The sequence below is a fragment of the Thunnus thynnus genome, chromosome 2 (assembly GCF_963924715.1).
Source record: "Thunnus thynnus chromosome 2, fThuThy2.1, whole genome shotgun sequence".
Lineage (NCBI taxonomy): Eukaryota > Metazoa > Chordata > Actinopteri > Scombriformes > Scombridae > Thunnus > Thunnus thynnus.
This window is the reverse complement of record NC_089518.1, coordinates 11,208,460-11,231,953: the sequence shown is the minus strand read 5'-3', so window position 1 is coordinate 11,231,953 and position 23,494 is coordinate 11,208,460. Positions and strand designations below refer to the sequence as shown.

At 40.9% G+C, this 23,494-nt stretch overlaps 1 protein-coding gene across 1 annotated transcript in view; it reads left to right on the top strand.

Moving 5' to 3' along the window:
* Window positions 1–7,672: 7,672 nt before the first annotated feature.
* The window catches only part of sema4c (sema domain, immunoglobulin domain (Ig), transmembrane domain (TM) and short cytoplasmic domain, (semaphorin) 4C), a 94,740-nt gene continuing 78,918 nt past the window's right edge, over window positions 7,673–23,494 (top strand). The window contains exon 1 of the mRNA XM_067602997.1: window positions 7,673–8,235. The gene's annotated coding sequence lies outside the window, so the exon portion shown is untranslated. The remainder of the gene's footprint in view (window positions 8,236–23,494) is intronic.

Here is a 23,494-nt window from a genome sequence, read left to right as displayed (position 1 = left end):
TCAAGCTGATCTACCCCCCCAACTTTTAAGAAAATTAAGCTCCTTTCTAGTGTAGGAGAAAGCACTCCTAAACTGAACTACCTTGCTTTGATGAAAACAGGCCCCGTTCTTTTGTTTCTAATTAAACACCACTATTTCAACAGGTCAGACCAAAAAAGATGAAGCATGTTTATGAAGCGATAACGAATAGCGACTCATTTTTTTGCCATCCTAAAAACGCTCTGAAAAAAAAGTCACTTGTCGCTTCCTATCTCGCTTTAATGAATATACAAGTTGAATGAAATGATGTTCTGTTGAACTGTAATTTCCTTTTTCCGTCGGGGGAAGGAGGGAGCTACTCATCATATGGGACATGCTTTAATACACTCATCTCAATAGATATTAACCACCAGGCGATTGCAGAGGCAATGAAACATTTGGGCCATTCATTTCAGATGAAGACAGGAGATTTCTCCACTTCGTTCCACAAATGTTTACCCATGAAATTGCAATGAGATGAAATGTGACAGATCAGCAGCGGCTGAAAGCGGTTTTCTGTCAAAAAGCTAACGTTGCGAAAAGACCTTTAGATTGATTATGACAACTTTGGTTCTCCGCCGTTTAGAATCAAACTGCCACTACTGGGTGTTGAAACCATTCATTACTTTCCATTTCAGTCTCCTTTACAATCTAGTCAATGCTCTACTATCCTAATTTTGTTATAAGGTCAGTTCTGTCTACTTTAATTGGACTGATGTCTGTCAAGTAGAGAATTTTTTTAATTCAATTTGTGCATTTACAGACAAGGTATTGCTACTCCAGAACAAAGACAAAGTGTATATAAAAAAAAAAAATTCAAACAAACCAAAACCAAACTCCCATCCCCCCACCCCGCCCGCTACTACATAGTGTTAGGATGAAATGACAGACTCCATAGCTTTACAATTAATCTAAACAGGTACTGATGTACAGCATGAATATGCATTGCTATGTATATATGGAGAAAAGAAAAGAGAAAAAAAGGAAGGGGGGGGGGGGGTTGTGGTCTTAGTTCACTGGCAGATTCAGAAAGGGGGGCCAGGTGTCATGAAATTTAGCTGTTTCATGTTTGTTAGATGCGGTGATTTGTTCCATTGACAGATTTCTGCCAACAAGTCGAGTGACATTGTTATTTTGTGTCTGTATTTCCAGTTGAGCAATATTGTCTTTTTTGCAATGATCAAGGTGATAAATACTTATCACCAACAAGAGAATATAATACATATCTATTAGTGAAACTGTAAGTATTTAATGAAGACTTAACAGGATCTAAAAAAAAACTGTCTTGCTTCTATAGGATGACAACAAGATAACAACAGACTACGGCACTTTAACACATTTTAACACCCGCCTGTGATGTTGAAAAAGCTGTGAATGTCTTGGAGCTATTAAAAGCTCCAACTGACAATGAAAGGTAACATGAGGTAAATTAGGTAATTGCTCAGAATAACTGTTTCCCAACTCTAACCGTCTCCCAGTATAGATCTCAGCCAAAGTAAACCCAAATTCTCATTGTGCCGAGAAGCCGAGAAGAGCGATGCAAAGAGAGCAGAGGCTCATGGGAGGTGACCTGTGCTCTGCCTCGTAATGAGACTTTACCCCACTTTCTCGCCGGCTGGCCTGCTTTCTACATTTGCCAGACATGTGCTAAGTAATTTTCCTGTTGTTGCTCACCATTCATTCAACATCGGTACCACCAGTTCTGGGACAGGTCTAGAAGTGGAGCAAAACAATGATTATGCATTTTGAGTACACCAGTTGAGGATGCATGAAAGGAGGGATTTTTTCTGTCCTGCCTTTAGCAACCTCTCTTTAGGGTTTAGTTCCCATCAATACCAGCGAAATCTCTTTCTCTGTTGTTGCCAGGGAAGATTGACCTGAATTGTGAATCACTAGAGTTAATCCCTCCTACGTTTACTATATGAAGAGCTGCCTTTCCTGAGCCAGCCTCATACAAACCATCCTGAAAGCTAACAGTGTGGATTAAGCCGCAATCTGCACGAGGTTGATGTCTGCTTGTATGCTGTCAGTGTTTTATGTCTTTATATTTTTCCTTTGAGAGAAAGGCAGCTACGGAAGCAAGAAAAAACTCAAATAAAATGAATTAAAACTAAGCTAACAATTATATACAGTGACATAAATTGTAACTTTAAGTTACAATCAGTAGTGTATTGTGAAAAAATAGTCACAAAGTAAAGTCACGTATGACGTGAGGAAATAATGAAGTGGCCGGTAAAGTGTCTTCTGCAGATAGCCATGCTAGCAGAAAAAAAAAAAAAACAAAGTGTAAAGTGTCTTATGATGTAAGACAGCAGTGCAAAAGGTCTCAGTTGACAGTGTGATTGACATATAGTCCAGAAGTTGTTTTAGTCCACTGAAAACATTGGTGATTGAATAATCTTACAGCAGCGACGAAAGACCTGTGGTGGCACTTATCAGAGGAGCTGCTCTGATAATTCAAGGTTTCTTGTAAGAGGTTGAAGGTGCTGTCCATGATGACCAGGAGTTTGGCCATTATCCTCCTCTGACCCACCTCTTCCATGGAGTCCAGAGTGCTGGTCTTACTTCAGTCTTCTTAGTCAGTCCAGTCCAGTTTTCTGTTGCGGTATTTATGAGATTGAACAACAGGCTGTGTCCATTCCCTGGATGTTCACTGTTCCACTAGCTGCTTGGTTCTGTTTGCACTGAGCTGATTGAGCCACTCATGGCACAAATGGCAGTTTCCTGCATTGTAGGCTGATGTGTGAAAGATGAAAAGGAATCAAGCAAGGACAGTCCCCTGCGGAGCCAGACACAACCGTGCAGTTCAACATACTGTGGTCTGTCGGAGAGGTAGTCAATAGATGGTCATTCATCTATATGGAGGGTTAACTCACTGCAGTCTAATGCCCCTACAGAGGAAACCTGTGATTTATTTAAAGACTTTATAATCATCCGATGATCTATTGAAGCTCTCCTAAAAGAAAATGCAAATCTGCATCTTTTTTATCCTCTCAAATTAATTTCTGCAAAAAAAGAACATGCTGCTGCAATGCTGTAATTACTTGCATATCCTTGTTATTGTTTATCAGATGCTCTGAAAAACAGAGTAAGCGAGAGCGCCAAGCTGCTGACTCGCTATCAGACGCTATCTTTCTTTGCCGCTCTGTCAGGCATTAGCCTATAATTTATGCTTTCACACTCTCAAGGCCTCGTGCTCAAAGCACTGGCATTGCTGTATGCGAGAAAGTTTTTGCTTTCAGTCTGTTGACGGCTGTACATTGGCTGATAAACAGAAACGCTGACAAATTGAGTGCTCCTTCACGCCCACTGCAGGTGTTCGAACAAGAAAAAATTTAAAAAGGAAATAAAAAAGCACCCACTGGAGTGGAAGTGTCAATTAAACTCCAGAGCAGTTTGGCATGAAACGTGATACATCTTTTAAGATTAAAAATGAAGAGAGAGAGACAACCCGACTCTGAATGCACTTTTATGATAGTTCAAACAGATATTTTTGACCATCTAGCTAAAAGCCAAAGAATGAATGAAGTGGTCATATATCATTAAGAAACAGAAGCTGGGGTTGCTTCTTGGACAAATTTAAACATTTCAAGCATAGCAGAGAGACTGCACTATTGTCAGATCAGCACCATGGATTTCTAAAGTAGGATCCGAATGGCTTTTACAGGCCTCGGGGCTGTGAAACTGGCTCAGCATATAGGAAATTGAGTCAACTTTCAAAAGAACAAGTAAAAACACCATATAAAGTTGTTCAGCATACTGAAACTCATATTTCTTCCATGCCGGCTGCTGAATAGGCAGCACAGTACATCAATAACAAATTGAACTTGAGGTCAGGCATGGAACTTCACACATGACTGCTTCCTCACATAATACATCTGAAGTCTATTTTATCCAACCTTGAGTGCAAATAATCCCTCCAAATTAATTTTAATCTTTTTCATTCTGAAGAGTTATTCACTGGGATAGACACTGAAAATATAGATCAAAGGTCAAGCTCTACTTAGGATTGCTTGTTTAAAAAATGCTTTCTTTTTATTTGAATTCCTAGAAGACCATATTCACCATACTGAGTGCAACTTTCTAGCATGAAACCCACATTTCTTCCAAAAGTGTCTCTTGATGTGGCCCGAGGCCGTGCTACTTCTCCTTTTCATCACCGAGCTGTTTTTAACACACTGCGGATTGAGAGTCCGACTCCAAATTAGTGTCCTAAATCCAAACTCATTAACTCTCAAACCAAACAAATCTGTGCCAGAGTGTCTACAACCTGATGTATGTTCGAGATTATGAGCATTATAATTCAGCCTTGTTTATTTGGTAATCTGTCTGCATGAGGATTTGGGCAACTATCTTCACAGCATTTCCATTAGACAGCATGTAAATTCAGCCGGTGCTGGCAATTTAGGATCAGCCGAGAGATGTTAGACACACAGCAATAAACAGTAGTCACAGTGCTGAATGTATTCCTGCAGAGATAGAAATTACAGCAGATATACAGCCTTTGGGAAATAACGCTATGTAAGTCTGAGTTTGCTGATTTGTGCTGGGGTTAAAAGGCCCTGTGGTGTTTGTAGCTACATCAGTACCTACACTGAGACAAAAACATTTTCTGTGCCAATCCATGCAGATTAACATTCTAATATTTGCCTTCTAATCTGCACACTTACTCTGTGGGCCATAATCCCATGTCTTATGTAAAATATGCTATATATGCTATGTAAAATTTCTGTAAAATACAGCCAAATTCTAACAGTAAGGTACTGTTCTTTCTAAATATGGTAAAATACTGTAATTTTTGGTGCTTTTTGGAGCCAAGACCAAGAACAGTAGGCTACTGTAAGATTTGAAAGTAAAATACAGTATATTCATTTTCTCTGCTGCGCTAATTGAAGAACAGAAACCACATGCAACCATCAACATCATACAATCATCATTCATCCTCCTTTGTGGAATCAAACCAAAAGGTCAGTAACATCATAATGAGAAAACAGAATTACATTTGTGCATCTGGTTATCCAATTAGTGCATCCGTTTAATTTTTGCTAACGTTAAATTGGTATATTCCTAGCAAGCACCTGACAGGCACAAGAGAGCATTTTCAGGTAGTGTTCTTCAGTTGGAAGTTTGAATTACCAGTGTTTAAACATTATTCTCACTGCTCTTCTCACTGCAAGTCTAGTTTAAAGATTATTTTTGGATGGCTGTTTTCTCTTGAACTGCACATCAGTGAATGCTAACATTAATCTGGCCTGGTCTATACCTACACCTTTTTTATACCACTTGCATTTCATAATTAATGATAGCCTTCTCTCTTAAGCACACAACAATTGAAGTTTACTCAAATATGTAGCCAAGTTGATTAAGATGTGTTTGCTGCTGAGCCCCAAAAGACAGAGTGATTATATTGGTTAATTTAGCTCAACCCAAGTGTGTTTCTAAGCTGTAGGTTGCTGCAAATATACTGTAGTTTGTTCCCAAGCTGTAGTAAAACCTGGGACATAATAGATGATTTGTTACATGTTGTTTTCACTTCATAGTGATTAACCCTGAAGGGAGAACGAAGCCCAGCAGGAAAAGTAAGAGGACAAACAAGCTCACAGTGAATCCTCGTCATCACTCTTCTGAGGAACTTGACGTGACGTCATGAAGGGAAGTTGTGGTGCGTTGTGTGTTGTCCTTCTTGTGTAAAATGTTTATCTCTCTCTCATTCAACTATTTTATTTCTCTTTTTCTCACTCTTTGCTTGATTTTCACTCTTGTTTCTTTCTCACTCAGTGAGCTGTGAGCCTTGAAGCCTGGAAGCCAACATTCTGCCAATTATAACATTTGAAGACATTTGAAGGCATTACAAATTGTGTTATCCTTCAATCTGTTTATTTGTGCTTTTATATTTTTAAACAATAGTTTGCAAAGCAGTTGCTGTTTAGACTCATGACTAAGTTTTGCTGGCAGCTCAGGATATTATAATAAACAGATTTTCCCTCTTTGAAAGGGCATGAACCTTAAGAATTATTTTTTCAAACATATTTGAATGTACTTGACATATTTGAAAGCCTTTGAATAAATATTTAGTTCCATAAAGCTGTCACTCGTCCCATCCCTTTTTGTGCTAGATGTTAAGGGTTATGTGTTTTTAAATGTAAAACTGAGCTGATCACATCACTGGACCATTAAGATTGAAGACACATTGTTATTTACAATATATGTCTGCAATATATAATTGTTTTTATCAATATGAATAAGAATACAACTTTCCATTTGTTTACTGTAACATTTACAGTAAGAAATTGTTCATCACATTCTACAGCAGAATACTGTTATAATTTTTACAGCAATTAACAGTCAAAGTAAATTATGGTAATACTGTAAAAAATTAAAAAAGAAATTTCTTACAGTGTGTGTTTCTGTGATCTCTGACCAGGATTATTAGTCCTGTATCATATATTTAGCCTCTTAGAGATGGTACATGCAGAATAATAGCAGCAAATCAGCAACGATTCCTATTCTGAGCACAATCAATAAACATACACTGCAAAAAGTCTAACAATGCTGCTGTTTACTCATTGTAATTAGAATCAGTCTAAAACATATCTCCTTACTCAATTTGTACAATGTGAACCAAAATTAAACATTTTAATATCAGTTCTATCTGTGTATATATTTGTATGTTTATATTTTTCTTGATATTTCATATTTTCATTCATAATGTGTTAATAATTTGCTTGCGTTTTCAAAAGGAGCAAGGACGTGTAATTTCCAGCTACCTTCAAGGCGATACTAGGAAATACAATTGCAATCATTTTTTATCTTGCAGTGAACTGACTATTTGTTTCATCTGGATGATTATATGAGTCTTCGAGGATTCTGGAAATACCTTCATAACAGCCGTCAGTATTAATAAATGACCTTCTGGGTTTTTCAAAGCTTGCCAGGTATTTATTTTAGGGAAAATGAGATGCTGAGCTCTGCAAATTGAATGTAATGGTGCTTCATGAGAGGAACAAACTGGGGCTGATTTGACCAAATCTGGTAAAATTTTATTTCTTGACTTAAAAAAAGTTGGGGTAAAGGTTATGATTAAATAAGGCTGCTGTTATGTTGAGGAGATGCTTTAGTCCATGGACCATTCATTTATAAAATCATAATATTGATCTCTTCATCGTGTTGTCTTCAATAACACTTGGCTAAAACTAATGATAATGGTGTGTATAGGGAGGAAATCAAAAGACAGGCTCAGCTACAGAGCAGGTTTGGAAACAGTGCCTTGCTCACTGACACTTCCGCAGGGCAGGAAGTGGAGGTGAACCAGGCCCTCCGGCCTAACAATGGTCTCTTTAACCAGCCAGGCCACCCTTCTCCACAACCAAATGCTCATTTGGCTGTGGGGACCCAGTTAAAAAGGACCTCTGAGTGTCTCAGGTCAGACCCCAGATTGGGAAGCACTTTGCCAAAACAGACCTTCACTTTACACACAATGAAATGGTCCTAATCAAGCAGGGTAATGGTTCCTGGGGGCCCCTCGTCTGCGTCGGGGCCCTTGTACAGAGAGGGTAATGGGCGGAGACCTGTTTGTGTGCCTTTTTTGAAATCCTCCTAGGTCCCTGCTGTGATGCGTACTGCAGGAGTAGGCTGGGGGCGCACACACGCCGCAGCGCCACGCACCACACACACACTCGCACACACATCATTTCCAGTGGAGACTGGCACAGAGACGCAGCGCCACGACCACTCCGATATGTCTGTTTGGTCCGGACTGCTGGAACTTCAGCGCAGAGAGAGGCGGGTAGATCTAGCTAGCTCGTCCCAGATAGTGGATTAAATTTACGCTTTCTTTTCTTTCTTTCCTTTTTTTCCCCCCCGTTTCTCCTCCTCCTCTGGTTTCGTGTTACAAAGCCTTGGGAGGGAGTTGCGCTGAGAGCCAGTTCCTCTGTGTAGAAACTGAATGACAGGATCATATGGCTTGATTTTCCTTATGGTCCAAACATTTTAAATAATAGAAGAAACAAGAGAGGAGAAGAGAGAAACCCGGGGCGAATTCGTCTGAAATTGTGTGAGGATGTGGAATAATTTATAACTCAAATTCAAAAACAAATCAGATAACGGAGAAGAAGAGAAGGGTTGGAAAGGATACTGGATCTGTCGTCAGAGAAAGACGGAGAGGAAAGCGCAGGATGCGTTGCCTGTAATCATCACCACCATCAGCGTAATAATAAGGTAAGTTTGTAGCCGTTATTTATCGTCATGGAGGTTGCAGGGCTGTGGGGTGGCTGGATAAAAAGTAGACGGAGGAAGCAGTGGTAAATCCCGAGTCTCCGGATCTCCAACTGTTGCCATGAAGCCCATTTTTTTCTTGGGAACTGGACGCTTTGAGATACGATGCGCTGTTTAAACAGATCATTTATGTGTTGTTGTCCGTTTGGGGCTCGATGCGGTGCAACTTTATCTCCATTTCGCGCAGTGTAAACACAGCGCACTGCGGTCAGGAGCAGTTGGAAGGGGATCAACTCCGGGGTTTCACCGTAGTCCGTATATCTGCTCCAAAATCAGTCCAGCAACGCAACTATACTGTCTAATCTGTACTGTATCATACTTATAATATCCTGCTCATGCTGTAAAATGCCAGTTATTTCCCTGAAATACTTCTAATCAAAAATCACTTCATATTATGATATTTGGCTGTAATATTTCTAAGTCTGGAGTGTCTGCGGTGCTCTACGGTGAACTTTTAGGGACCTTTCGTTGCTTGGTAGTGTTTCGTATCTCATATGGAATCAATATAATATCCCTGACTTTGTGACTATTTTTGTCTGCCTGAACTGAGTTTGTAAATTATAGACATGCTAGTTCAAATTTCAAAGTATAGATGTATGATTTTAGAGTCCTTTCCACAGCATCCTACTGAAAACATATGATTTCTAAAAGCTTCTTTTCATACATCAGTTATAGGTGTCATGTATGACAGCACCCATCCAAGTCCAATGCCATAAAAGCAATGAGTCTCTTGAAGAGCTGCTTCCATTTCCTGCATGCTCAGCTGAAAGTCAAAAATTAAGCTCTCATGGTGACAATAATCCACTGACTTGAGATATTACATTGGAGTGCTTTCCCCTTTCCACTTCTGATTTTCTTTTTTTTTTTTTTTTTTTTTTTTGCCTTAATGAAGTAAGTATTAGCTCCAGTTGAGTGATTATTGTAATTACTGAGGAGGAGGTGGGCACACTGGACAGTGAGCAAGGGTTGTGTAAAAAGGTGGTGGTTTAGGAGGAGGAGAGGGGGGGAGGATTTGCCTGTTTTTCCTTTTCTTTTTTTTTTCTTTTACAAGCTGAATGGTGCCACTGCCAGTTAACTGACAGACAGTACAGGGGGAGTATGAACCGACAAGGCCCTGAAAAGTGTTGTGGGAGAAGTTTGTAAAGTCATGTTATTACCATATGGGGGCAGGGAGCATGACTTTATTTGAATTTGATTGTGCTCGAGGATCCACTTACTGCTGTGATATTTGTGTAATTTCTTCATATAGTTTATCATAGGATTTCTTTTTCATAAGGCTGGTGGGTGTGTAGGTCGGCATATGTGTTTGTATATGTCAGCGTGTCATTTGCTAAGATTAATGAAAGTAATATAATGATTGAATTCAGCATTAGCATTGAGCCGCAAGTTGACATTTGCGGTGTAAAGGGGATGTAGCAGAGGATAATCCTACCGGAATTCACTTTACTCACCTTTTATTTTGCGAAATCAAGTTCACAGACCTTTAAAAATAGACATAATCCTTGAGAGGAATACACCGAGCAGATTATGTTTGACTGAAGCAGGTTACAAGGAGATATGTCCTTTTTTTTTTTTAAAGAGGAAAATCAATTTGGTTGTTGAAGAATTCATCCAACATCTGCATTATTCCCAGTTTTGGGGAAAACCCTTTAAAATCCAGTTTTATCCAGGGCAGTTGCAACAAAGACACACACACACCGCAGCCCTCTGGCCCCAGATGTTAATGCCTCCATTGAGAGAGCCACAGGGCTCCTGCCGACGCGATCTCTTCATTGTCGGACAGACAATGGACTTCACATCCTGACAGCCAGCCTCCTTCCCATCTTCCCTCACACACTCCTCATGCTCCTCTCACACACGCACGCACAATTTAACAGCACAGAGTCACACAGACAAAGGACCACATGCATCATACACACATGTAAACAGGTATGCTTCTACATGCACACAGACTGATCCCATGGTTCACTAAGCAGCTTTTTAATATTATGTCATAGTTTTGGAGTCCAAGGTTTGACTTTTCTAAACTTTGATCTGTTATACAGCATGTGTGTATTTATATGTGCTGCATGCACATGGCCTGGCTGCTGGACACTTCACTATCTGACAGAAACCGTGTGTTTTGACACCAAAGGGCCAACATTGCATCATAGCCGCTACATCGTCACTGCACCAGATGCCTCCTGTGTGGTCTGCTCTGTGTGTGAGTGCATGTGTTTGTGTGTGTGTGTGTGTGTGTTTAATTGTCATCTCAGTGTCACATGCATCACGTCAATGCAACAGATACGGTAGCCCACATGGCTAGCAGCTGAATGCACAGTAAACTCCTGTGATAACGGGATGATTTCTGATTATGTAACTCAGAAACTCCAGCAGCACACACACAGACCATTCAGTCTGTGTTCATGCTTGATGTGGTGTTGTGAGAGTGCATGGATCAGAATTCGCTAACGATAATGTGTTTTAGATGGTGGGAAAGGCTCTTTTTTTTTCATATCATTTGCTGAACAACAGTTGATGTGCCGGCTTCCCACAGAGGCATCTTTTTCAAAACAACAGCCTTTTTTAATCCCAACCATTTTATTCCTCTTCTATTTGCCTTTCTTTTCTTTTAAAAAAAATCTCTTTTAGAGGCAGATTTGCTTTTGTTTTTGCTTTGTTTCAAACTGGTCTGTGTGTTGTGCTTCCTGCTGAGCTGAAGGGGGTTCACATGTCCGGCCTTGCCCCCTGTGTTCTGATGCTGCATGAACAGAATCACCTCACTCTTTCTTTTTTTGATGCTTCACAGTGTGTGTGTTTGTGTTGAACAGAGATATGGTTCATGGTAGGCCAGATGCAAGGTCTGGAGAGCAGAGGCAGATGGGTTGAGCGTGTGTGTGTGTGTGTGTGTGTGTGTGAGCATGTGAGTGTGTGCTGGAGGGGAACAGCGGGAGGCAGGGCTGGGCTGGACAGACTGATGTTTAGAAAAGAAGGAAGGGAAGAGGCTTGTTTACAAGAACATCGGGGTAAATGGACTGTGGCAGGGTGCAGGGTCATAGTGATATAAACCTTATGTTTTCATGCTTTCAGTTTGTATGTGCCTGCATTATTATTGTTATTGGTTCATTATGAAGGACTGCATGAGGAATTGAGAGAAGGTAATGCATGTGTATGTATGTGTACGCTGAAGGAAGCTGTGATATGCACAGCTGTGCACTAAAAGTGACACAGTGAAACTGTCTATCACTAATTCACCCTCACAAACACTCACAAACATCAAGGATTTTTACACTTTAATGCGCCATTGTGACAGTATTTGACAGCTCTCTGTAATTACTACAATTAAGGTTGTTTTTTTTTAACAGTTTCTTATAATTAAGACCAAAAAACATGAATCTCGTTACCTCCTACCAAGTAGGATGCTGCTGCTTGTTGTTCATCCCTCCTTCATGTGTTGTGTCTTTATTTCTCTTTGGCTTTCTGGAAGAGGATAAATTTGACAGAAGGCCTTATTGGTTTTGGTTTCACTGATCTTTCTCCACTTACACTATCTCCTATTTTGAAGAGGTTTAGGCAGAAGACAGCACCCTCTTCCTGTTTGTGCTGTAAAGCAATATTTCTTTGTGCTGTATATCAATCCAGGAGGAAATATAGGGTGGCCAAGATAGCTCAAAGCATTGCAAGTCAACAAAACACAGACAAATTAAGAAACACATTCACGAATTTGACAGCATGTGCTCGACATAAAGAAATGGAAAACACAAGCAAAACACAAGTAAAAACACAGGAACATTTTTGTAGTTAGCATACAAAAAAATCAATGTGCAAGATTTTTGTACAAAGAAAATGATGCATTTGATTCACAAATGATGCAGCAGAGAAACATCACATCACTGGCATCCAAATAAACTTCACAAAGAGACAGCGAAATGTTTTTTTTTCAAAGATTTAATACTTTATTCATTTATTATCCCATATCTTCCTGGAGGTGTCTTACCAACACCTGCAATTTATTAAAAAAAACTGCAGCTGTGAACAGCACCTCCATTTCCTTTGTGCATTGCATCATCGACAGTGTTTTTTAATATGCATAGTGTACTTAATTCTGTCACCTTTTCCAGTGTGAACACACTACATACTAAAAACCTGCTCAGAAGCAGTGCATTGGATGGAATTGGCAGACAGCAGTGTTGCTGTATTTGCAGCGTTTTTCTTTATGTTGCATATGCTTAATCAAAATGTGTTTCCCAACTTGCTTGTGTTATGTTTATGTGCAACATTTCTGCTAAATATGTCATATGTGTCGTCAAAATAGTGAATTTCCTCATTTGCTGCAGTGCGTTAAGCTCTCGGCCACCACAGAAACCTGATCTGATGGCCACAATTTATTGATGTTATAATGCTGCAGAAGGCACTATTAATACAGAAAACAAGCACAAGCTGAAGCACACACACACACACTCACACACCACACTGCACAACCTCCAGCCCCCTCTCAGCGGCTTTAACGCCTGTTGGGAAGTTTCCGTCAGGCCGTGAGGATGGATCCAGAGGGTTTTGGCAGCGCCTGTGATTGCAGTTGTTCCGAGACGAGAAGCTTTTGCTCTTCTGCAACTCACCCTTGCCTTTGAGCACTCTCTCTCTCTCTTCCCCTGTCTCTCTCACCCACTTACGCGCACATATTTCTTTCCTCTTCCTCTCTCTCTCACTCATTTTGGCTCCATTTGAGTAGCATAATGAGGTCATTTTTGCATTGCCAAAGTGTAAGCACTTACTACTTATATAGCTCAACTTTAATTGAACAGACAAGTGCATATTCAGCCTATTGTGAATGAAAACTATGCTAGGATAGAGGAAAGTAGTTTAATCCTTTTGGTGGCTCTAATAGTAGTGCCGGTGCCCTGAATGCCCCGAGAGCAGCCATTATGGATCTTTCTCTCTTTCTCTCGAATCAATTCAGTTAAATTAAATGAAGTCTTATTGGCGGTATTGTCAAAAAATAATATTATTGCCAAAAAATACAGTACACTCAGAATATAGAACACAAGGCAGCAATAATTATTTGTCATCCTCTATGAATGATGCAGCCCTCCTTTGGGGCAATCAATAAATAAATAAGGCCGGAGGGAGGAAAAGTGTTTTCCAGGAAAGTCAGACTGGTGGAAAATCCAATATGGTGCACACTGATGTTCCTGGAGGCAAATCTGTAGAGCAGTCTAGTTGCATGTACTAAATCTTTTCACTCTTGCAATGTGGAAGTTTGGTTTATCAAAGCTTTTCATTCTGACCTGTAATTTTCCCCCCTGTCAGGCTAATCAATGTAATTTTAAAAATGTGAGAATGCTGTGTTGAGAGGCATCGGCCAAAGCTAATTATTGTTGTCTGAAACAAATGAACGAACAGATGGAGAGTAATCCATAGTTCCACGCCATGACATGAAGTTTTGTGCTTTCTTCAGCACAACAAACTCCCTATCTGCCTTTATGTGACTAGCTCAAAGAGGGATCAGAGCATTAAGACAAAGCTTGGTGGGGCTGCTCTGGATGGCTCTGGTCTTCTGCATTATGTATGAGTGGTAGGATGGAGATGGAGGAGAGCCTTGACCTGCTTGTTCATTACCAGCTGACCACTACTGGCCATCTGCTGCCCGCCAGCCTTGCTTTGTTTTTGTCTCTTTCTCTCTATCTGTCTCTACCTCTCTCCCTCACTCTCTCTGTGTTGCTCTGCCCTCTGTAGACACTAGGGGTGGAGCCAAATCTGAATACGGAAACCAATACGAATATTTATTTCGTACATTGTTCTAAAAATTGTTTGTTTTCAGGAAGAAAAAAAATATGTCAAATAACAGGTCGGTTACATCGCTATATCAGTTTCTCTCCTCTGCTCCGCTGTGTTACTGCTATTAGCAGTTCTCAAGGAGGGGAGTCACATCCACCTGCTGCTTGATACACATTTCATAAAGATAAAGCTGAGCTACGGACATGTGAAATGCTCTCAGGGGACTCTCCACAACCTGTTCCCCTTCTCCTTTCCCCAAAGCTAGGTTGTAAAAAAATAGGCAATAAATGAAAAGTGTAAAGTAATAACCGCCTTTGATGTTCTTCCCTACACTTTACATGCTGTGCTGTCTCTGTGTTATGGGTGTATAAATAGCTACAGGTCTGTCTATGTAGTAGCATGGAGATGAGCTTTAGCTCAGTAGTCAGCACAGCTGTCTATGATCTGGGAGACTGGAGTTTGAAACCTGGTATGAGGACCCTCTTTGTTAGATAGCTTATTGATGAACACTTATTTTAACACTTCAATATCCTAAAATTAAAAGTGTAATAAAAAAAACAGGATTTTTCACTATTTTCACTTTTATTTGAATACAAGTACAAATACTGGGCTATCTGCCCATCCCTAGTATACACATTGTCTATGTATCAGAGCAGGGTACAGAAAAGACAATGTCATAAAAGTGATGACCATGTAGCATTTCTAACACACAGTAGGTTTGACATTGAACCTGAAACTGTGAGTAACTGTGAGGGTGCCTGTTCATGTCTTTCTGTTTTCATTCTTATAGATGATTGAAGGAATAGCTATGGAGTTAGGAAGCTGGCTAGCTGACTTCCTGGAGTCTCCTCGAGCAAACTTGTGGTGACAACAAGACTCCAGGAAGTCACTGCTCCTGGCATGAGAGGAGGGGGAGAGATGCTTTGCTGCTACCAGAAGAGCCGCCGACTGAGATTACTCTGAGCAGCATGCATGGGAATACATTACAATATAATAGATTTGTGTATATTTCTCATTTTCCCCCTGATGGTCTGAATAACTCACTGCTGCACTGCGCTGCTTTGTCTTGTCTGTCCGCACGCTTTCAATGTCCTCTTTTCGTGCCATGACGTTATCGTTATGAATTTGTTTTTCACTGCAAAAGAAAATGGACATGTGGTGTGAGAGCGTGTGAAAAGTGTTATTTGTGTGAGTCTCACGGTCAGTGTGTAAGATTCGGCAGCCCTGTAGTTACAGACATGAGAGTGGTATCAATCTTCCCAACTAACTCTCAACAAGAAAGACTACTCCTTTAATATGTTGTCACTGTACAATGTCATTTTTTCCTGCTGGATCATTAAAATAGAAAGAATTTACAGCAGAGTCCATCCATGTACAGTATCTTTGGCCATGCAGTCTGTTTTTTCAATCTGTTCCCCACTTTCTGAGTCAAAGATTGACAGAGGGAGAGGAATCGTCATTACATTTGATACTTTTCCAGTAATTTCCTCTTCAGATAGCAGCTGGACTCATCTTCCCTGTTTCATCCTTTTTCCTGGGTCCATCCGTCCTTGGCTGTGGCTGAAATTGTGAAACTGGATTGGGGAGAGATAGTAATATGCTCGGCCAAAAACCTTGTCAGTGAGCCAACTGTGTTTCAGTACACCGTGGTATTTAGTATGTTCTGAGGTCCCCGACGCACATGTTCGTCGGCTGCTGGCTGTTTTGTTTGTTCTGACTCAGCAGATGTTTTCTGGTTCAGTCGTCCGCACTGTGTTTTGTGTACAGAGGACTGCTAAATTGTTCTCTTTTTGTTGCTCTGGTTTTGGTGACACGTCAAAGCTGTTTGGACCCAGTGTGAATGCGGAGGTTCCTATTGTTTACTGTCAGTTGCAAAATTGCTTTGTGTGTGTGTGTATGTATAGAGTATATGCTTATGCATATTCAGCTCTTGCTTCTTGCTGTTTTCATGCATCGTTTCCTTGTATGCAAACCTGCAGAGGCTACCAGCAATAGATAACAGTAAAAAGTCTTATATACTGTCTCTTAGACTGGATGTCTGAGATTGTGTGCGTTACTGTGTGTGTGAATAATGAGGCGGATGAAGTGGGCAGCGGGGGGATGTTGCAGAGAAAAGTAGGCCCCTACCCTCCTCTCCCCCCGTGCTAACCAGAGCATGGTAGTTTGTTTTTATGACAGCCTTTTTTTGGCATTGTTCTGGTCCGATAGAGCTCACCCTCCCTACCGTGGGACTGGCCGTTAGTGGGCAGGAAGTGCCGGGAGCGCGCAGTTTGAGCACAAACATACACACACACGTCCTGTATTCTAGACCCTTTCCAGCACACACAGCTCCTCCCATGCTATCGCCCCACACTCACACATAAAGTTTTGAAAGGACAATAAAAAGTTGCCCCGCGGCTAGCTGGCTGGTAAGCTGCAGCTTATCCAGGAAGGAGCTGCAGCCGGGCTAATGGCCTTTCTCCAGGGTAGGCACTACAGAGGGGCCCATGCAGGCTTATCAGCGGCAGGAGGGCCCCTACATGGCCGCTCTCTGAGAGCTTCACTGAGCTAGTGTGTGGGAGTAGCTTAGCTTTAGGAAAGTAAGAGCTACCCTTGCTTATTTCCTGCTGTTTGTCTAGTGTTATCTTGGCATGTAGAAAAATCAAAGTTAGTCATTAGCACCTCCTAAATGAAATATAAATGTTTACCCAGTGTAGCACCTCTAATTGGAAATTCCAAGATAACTTAGCGTTACAGTTCCTAATGGAAACTCAGCCTATCACTTCTTACTGGGAAGTCAATGCTACCCTTTGCTATTGAAAAATCAATCATAGACTAGTGTGTCTCTTACCACTGAGCAAGTACTTCTTTCTAGTACCATGGGACCTTTTTGGCAAGCGTGAAGACAATGTGTGAAATGCTGCCTTAACATGTCCTTAGCTGAAGCGTATTTCTTTTCATTAATTGGAAATGTCTCAATAAAGAGTCAGTGTGATTTGTAGAAAACGATTTAAAGTGTGATGAGGAGGAGTGAGGTGCCTTGCCCCCTGACTAACTTATCAGATTTTGCCTCATGGATTCCAGTATGATGACTCCAGCAGGATCTGAGCACATGAGTCACTGCTCCTTTTCTTCATCTATCGTGAGGAAGGAACTGATACAGTGTTCACAGCAGCTGCTAATGTTACTGCAGTGAGGTAACCTGTCACTGCTTCTTTTGCCTCTCATGAAAGGTTTGTTAAACACAACCCTCTTTTGCTTCAAATGAAAAGTAAATACAGGCTGCACAATATCATGCCTACAAATCCTGCAAACCTGCTGTTTGTTTTTGTTGACGATGCCACCTCCCCACCTACCCGTCTGCTTTGGATATTGCTCAGGATATATGTAATGAGATCCTGCAGACAGCAAGAATACCACATATAGTGAATACTGAATGGAAACAGAGATGTCAGAGTGGCATATAGTTGGATATGACATCCTGATGTGGACAGCATCTTTATAGCAGGTGGGAACAGTGCTGTAATGTCACTCTAGTGATGGCTTCTAGCTCAGTTCCCTCACATACACTTCTACATTCAGCCTTCCTTCACACTGAGAGCTGCCTAGTACAACCAGAGCCTTGAACCAGTACAGAACAACCAGAACCAGAGCTACTGAGCAGATACACTGGAGCAGTTGGGGGTTAACCCTTTAATGCCCAATGATAGTTTATGGTTGGTCTGCCCAAATTAAAACAAATTCACTATTTTTCATCATTAGACCCTTGAATTAAATTTAGTCTAAAAGTTTTCAAGTTTTTATTACATTGTAGGAATTTTAAGGTTTTAGCTATAAATTCTACTGAGCATTGTACTTGGGTTATTTTTGAGGCAAAGTGTTCTTTTTGAAAATGACCACATTAGCCAAAAAACTCTATTGATATACAGTATATGTTACATGTTACATGTTCATATAACATGTCATAGCACTAGCAGTGAAGGTTTTACATAGTGCTACTGTAGCTTCTCACGGGTGGTATGGATGATAAAAAGTTAAGTTCTTAGCTCAGGGGTACCGCAACAATTTTGGGAGCCTTAAGCTGGATTTATAGGTGTGTATTAAGGGGTTATGGGGTTGCCATGGAGCCTACACATGTGTTGTAGTGTTTTCTCCCACAAGTTTATTATGCTGGTGGAGGATGTGGATTGTGAAGACAATATCAAGGAAGCTGAGGACTCAGTAGTCTTCTCTTTTTCAGTAACATACAGTATATCTAACAAAGACGTCTCTACTGCAAATATTTTGCTTGCTGCAATCACCTCTTTGTATCACAGATAATTCAAGAATGCAAATACAGCAACTGCACTGCAGTAACCTCTGATTCAGTAATGAGAAAAGGCAAAATAGATGTTAGCTGAATATAACTCACTCAAGTATGCATAGCCCAATGTTGCTCAATATCATGAAGTAATGTAAGCACATTAAACCACAACACAGCCTGATCACATACAGTACATTCATCTTGTGCAACTGTGGTGCTATCAACAGGTGAAATACGATGCTAAACTATTAACAAAAACCTTTGCCGTAGGCATGTACACGAGGGCGTTTGTTAACCCCTTGCGTCAAGTATAAATCCAGCTTCACTGATTCACTTTCTCTCAATCTGCTCTTCCAAACCCTGGAGTTCTTTGCCTTGTACATTGCCTCTACACTTTCTGTTGAAACATCACTGCTAGCTTGGTAAGGTCCAGGGTTATTAGTGCTAGCTCCGGTTAGCACCTTACTGGCCTCAGTTCAAGTCCAGTACTAGAATCTCCTTTGAGCCCAGCTGTATCACCAGCTGCAGCTATAATAGTGCTGTTGTTGAGGTGTTGGTCTGGCTTTTGTGCTGGGGATGGGGGTGAACGACAGAGACAGTGTGTGTGTTTGCCCCCTCATCCGCCCCTATCCTGCTGCAGACTCACCTTTGACCCTGGCTGGCTGCACTCCCCCCTCTCCTGCTGCTCTTTTCCAGTCCACTGCTCTCTGCATGATGCCTGGCTGTCCGAAGAAAGGCCTGGAGAGAGAAAAAAAGAGAAAGAAAGACATGGGATGCTTAATGGGATGCAGCCACAATGATATGACAGAGAAGAGATAAAAGAGGAGAAAGACACAGATTGGGAAGAATACAAGGGCTGTTGGGGGAAAAAAAGGTGCGGTAAGTGTACAGGTTGCAAGGTTTGGTCCACTCCCAGAGAGAGACAGAGATTGAAAAGCTTGAGAAAGAAGCCAGCGTGCCCAGACAACAGCTCTGAGAAACCAAGATAAGAGCCGAGTCCAGCAGTCAACAATTACACCATCAATTTCCAACCTGGCTTTCACCTTCTTTTCTCACTCTCTCTTTCAGTCTCTCTCATGTTTCATTTCTTGGTACTCACTCTTATTCGTCTTTCTCCCCTTAAGTCCCCACTGCTGTGCTCCCTGTGTATTTTTGTATTAAACCTCTTCATGTGTAGCGTGTTACACACACACACACACACACACACACACACACACACACACACACACACACACATGCATACGCTCTCACACACACATTCATGCTTTCATGTGGTGGTACATGTAGATGATGTACTGATATTAGTCCACCAACTACCAGTCAGCTATTATTAGTAGTTACTAGGCAGGTTAAGATTTTACATACAAAACACATGTTCAGCTTATAAAATATGATTATTTATTTAACACAACCTTTTGCTGATGAGACCCCTTACTTTAATTCTTACTTCAGTGTCATTTTGATGCAAGACTTTCACTTAATATGGAGTATTTTTACACCGAGTCACTGTTGTGCTGTGAAAACCAAAACGTATATTTTTCCTGAGCCAAAAGAAACAGCCATGTTTTAAGCTTTGTGACAATTTGTTTTTCAAAAAGTGTGACGTGTTTTAAAGTATTTATAGTATCGGAAAATCAGTTTCACGCAAAAATGCATGCCAGTTCAGTTGAAGCTAATCTGAGGCTTTAGCAGTTTGAGCTCAAGCCAAATCAGGAGCGTATCCTGCAAATTCACGAAATTAGCACAGAACTTTCTTTGTCTTTCCTCCATCAGTGTTTTCTTGCTAAGTTAAAGCAGAGCACACTGTCCTACTAGTCACGTGTAGTTTTTTTTTTGCCAGGACAAAATACCAGCAATAAACCTACACATGACTACCTGAACAAACACAGCCTGTTGATTTGGCTTACTCAAGACTGCTAAAGCCTCATATATTAGCTTTAGTTGTATTATAGAATATATTTTTGAGGACTAAGAGGAGGATGATTAGACTGACCAACAGTTTCAACATACATGTAAATATTGTATTAAGATAAACTTGAAAAAATGCAAACTTACCCTTTAATCTACAAGTTTATCCGAAAAAATGGAAAATCACTAAATGAGCAGAGACCATTGTTGAATTGCTATTTTTACTGAAGGAAAGAATCTGAATACTTCTTCCTCTCCTCATGCTTTCATACACACACACACACACTCACTCTCGAACACATGCTCTCACACACTCATAACATCACACAAATATGGAAGGCCACGTGCATTTTCTCAGGCACACATACACTCTTATACACACACTCTCTCACCTGTACTAACACATTCACACATTGCTTGCTGTACGTATGCTTTCACACACACATACACACACACACACACACCTCCATGCTCATACCAATACACACTTACGCTCGCACATTGCCTCTATCTTCTCTCTGACTCTCTCACACACACAGAGACTCGTGGCATATGGAACAGTTTATCTCGCAGTGTCATTTTTTTTTTCGTACCTATTAGGCAAAGTCTTTTTTAGGAACACGGGGGAAGAGAGAAAGGCAAACTCTTTATTATGATTTTTTCGCCTGAGGTTAGACCAGCCACAGAGAACACACACACGCACACACACACACATTCACAGGCATACACACACACACATGAATCACCCTCTGCTTGTACACGTCAAAAAGTCAATAGCACGTCTCCTTAAAAAAACACCTGAAACTGAGGGATGCTGATGAACCCCATAAACACACACACACACACACACACACACACACACACAAACACACATATATTCTCTCTTTCCGTCTTGCTCACTTTCTCTGCTGATCATGCTTTTTCTTCTCTTCTTTCCATCTACATAGACAGAAAGAAATAGGGTTTAGAGTTAAAGTAGGCAAAGTCATGTCAAATTGGAGTGACTGAGTTAAATCGGCTTCCCTTTTTAAAATTCATTGACCGTCCATCCTCCATCCCTCCGTCCCTCCATCCATCCTGTCCTCTCATATCTCTGCCCTCTGAACAGCTCTGATTTGTGTACCAGGATTAAATGTCTCAAATTTGTCTTTCACTCCCTGTGGGAGAGGACCGTGCTTTTTAATTAATTGATTTTGAAATGAAGTTAGCTGCTGTGTATGTGTGTGTGTGTGTGTGTGTGTATGGGGGGGTTGGTGGAGTGTGTCATTCTCTCTTTACCCTGATGCTTGGTTAACAGAGGGGTGGGGTTGAGTGTTTTGCTGAGTGAGTGTCTCTACATATAGTGTATCTATTCTTTTGTGGCTATCTATTGGAGAGAATGAATAAATGCTAAATATAAATCTGAAGTTAAAAAATGACTGTTTGTGGTTTTACGGGGGCAGTAACTTCCTGAAGTCATGTCGTCACTGTGAGGTTACCAGTCAAGAGAATCCAAAAACTCACTGCCAAGAAAATGTCTGGCACATTGCGCTTCAGTAAATCTCTTCAATCAAGGCATTATTAAGTTGATAATGTATTAATTAAAGAGATTTAGAGGGGCTGGTAGGCACATACATACGTTGCCTACTTACCTTATTGCTATATATACATATATATATATATATATATATATATATATATAAAACAACTGTTACATTTACAAAGAAGCTGTCGTTAACTACAGTGATTTTACATTGTATCTGCATATCAGGATGTTGGATGAAAGTGGATGAGGCTTTAGGAAGAAGACAGTTAGCAACTGGACAAATCTCTTTCCTGCTCTGTGCATGTGATCTCTCTTTCATAATTATCAACCTGTACCTTTGTGTGAGTGCCTGAGCTCTCAGCTGTGCTGTGTGTTCAGATGTGTGTGATTTCTCTTTTGCAGCTGCGTGGACACTTGCTTTGTTCCACAGAGCTGCTGCGTTGTTGAACGCCTCCCGTATTATGTAGCGCACAAAACCGTCCTCTCTAGAGCTGCGTTCACCATCGCAGCATGTTGCCTCAGCACTCGTAGCGCATGAGGATTGAGTCGCTCTTCACCGGGCCGCTTTGTGGCTGTGGATCTGCTGCATGCTGTCAGGCCCACACCGTCTGTCGCAGTGTGTGTGTGTGTGTGTATGTGTTTCTTTGTGTCTGTGTGTGTGCCTTTGCCTTTGTTTCTCAGAGTCTGTGTGGCAGGTTTCTTTGTGTCTGCGTCTATGCGAGTGTGTGTTAACCTGTGTGCATCTTCATCTCTTTGTGCCTGAATGTTTGTTTGTGTGTTATTTGTACCTTCACCAGTGTGTGTCTTTATGTGTGTGTCCTTGAATTAATGTATGAATGTGTGAGAGGGTGTGCCTTTGTGTGTTTTGTGTCTGTATCTCCTTTACACTTATTAATTATACAGTATATACATGTATCTGCATATTGTGTGTCTGTATTGTGTGTATGCTTCCATCTGTGTGTGTGCGTTACCACAGTTATATGACAGACAGAGCTCCTGCTAGACTTTATTAACAACATTTACTAGACTCTGCTGGGTTTGTCTAAGCTGGGAGATTAAGATGTGCGCACATGCACACACACACACACACACTGACAAGACTGACTCACAAAGGCACCCGTGGTTTGGGAAAGAAAGGGAGATAGTGTGTGTCTGTGTCAGTGTCTGTGTCTGTGTGGGGGGGGGGGCTTTGCAAAATCAACAAACACGTGCGCTGTAGCATTCCCACACATTCACACACACTCTGTTCTCACATATTCTTGTTCTGTTGTTCATACTGTGTCACACCTGGCGCGCACACACACACACACACACACAGGCAGTTTGTAATTAGTATGAAGGTATCAAAGGCATGTTGTGATTTACGTGTGTTTCTTCTCACCTGGGCTGTAGCACTCACTACACACACACACATCATTGTGTATCTCTGTCACTGCTTGAGTGTGTGTGTGTGTGTTTGCGCCACAGTGCAGTAGTAGTAGTAACATGTTTTAGCTTGTTTGTTTAATTTGTACAGCATTAAGTAAAAAATGCATGTCAAATTGTCTTTTTTATAAAGTCCCAGTGAAATGAAAAGGACATTTTCCCAGTTTTAATCCTGTGTCCCTGTGTTAATTGTTCATATATCTCTTGTTTTAATGCCAAATATCAAAAATAACATATGTCAAAAATCAGTTTCAGAGTATTTTTAAATCAAAATCTGTCTTATCTCTTCACGTAAAATAGGTTAA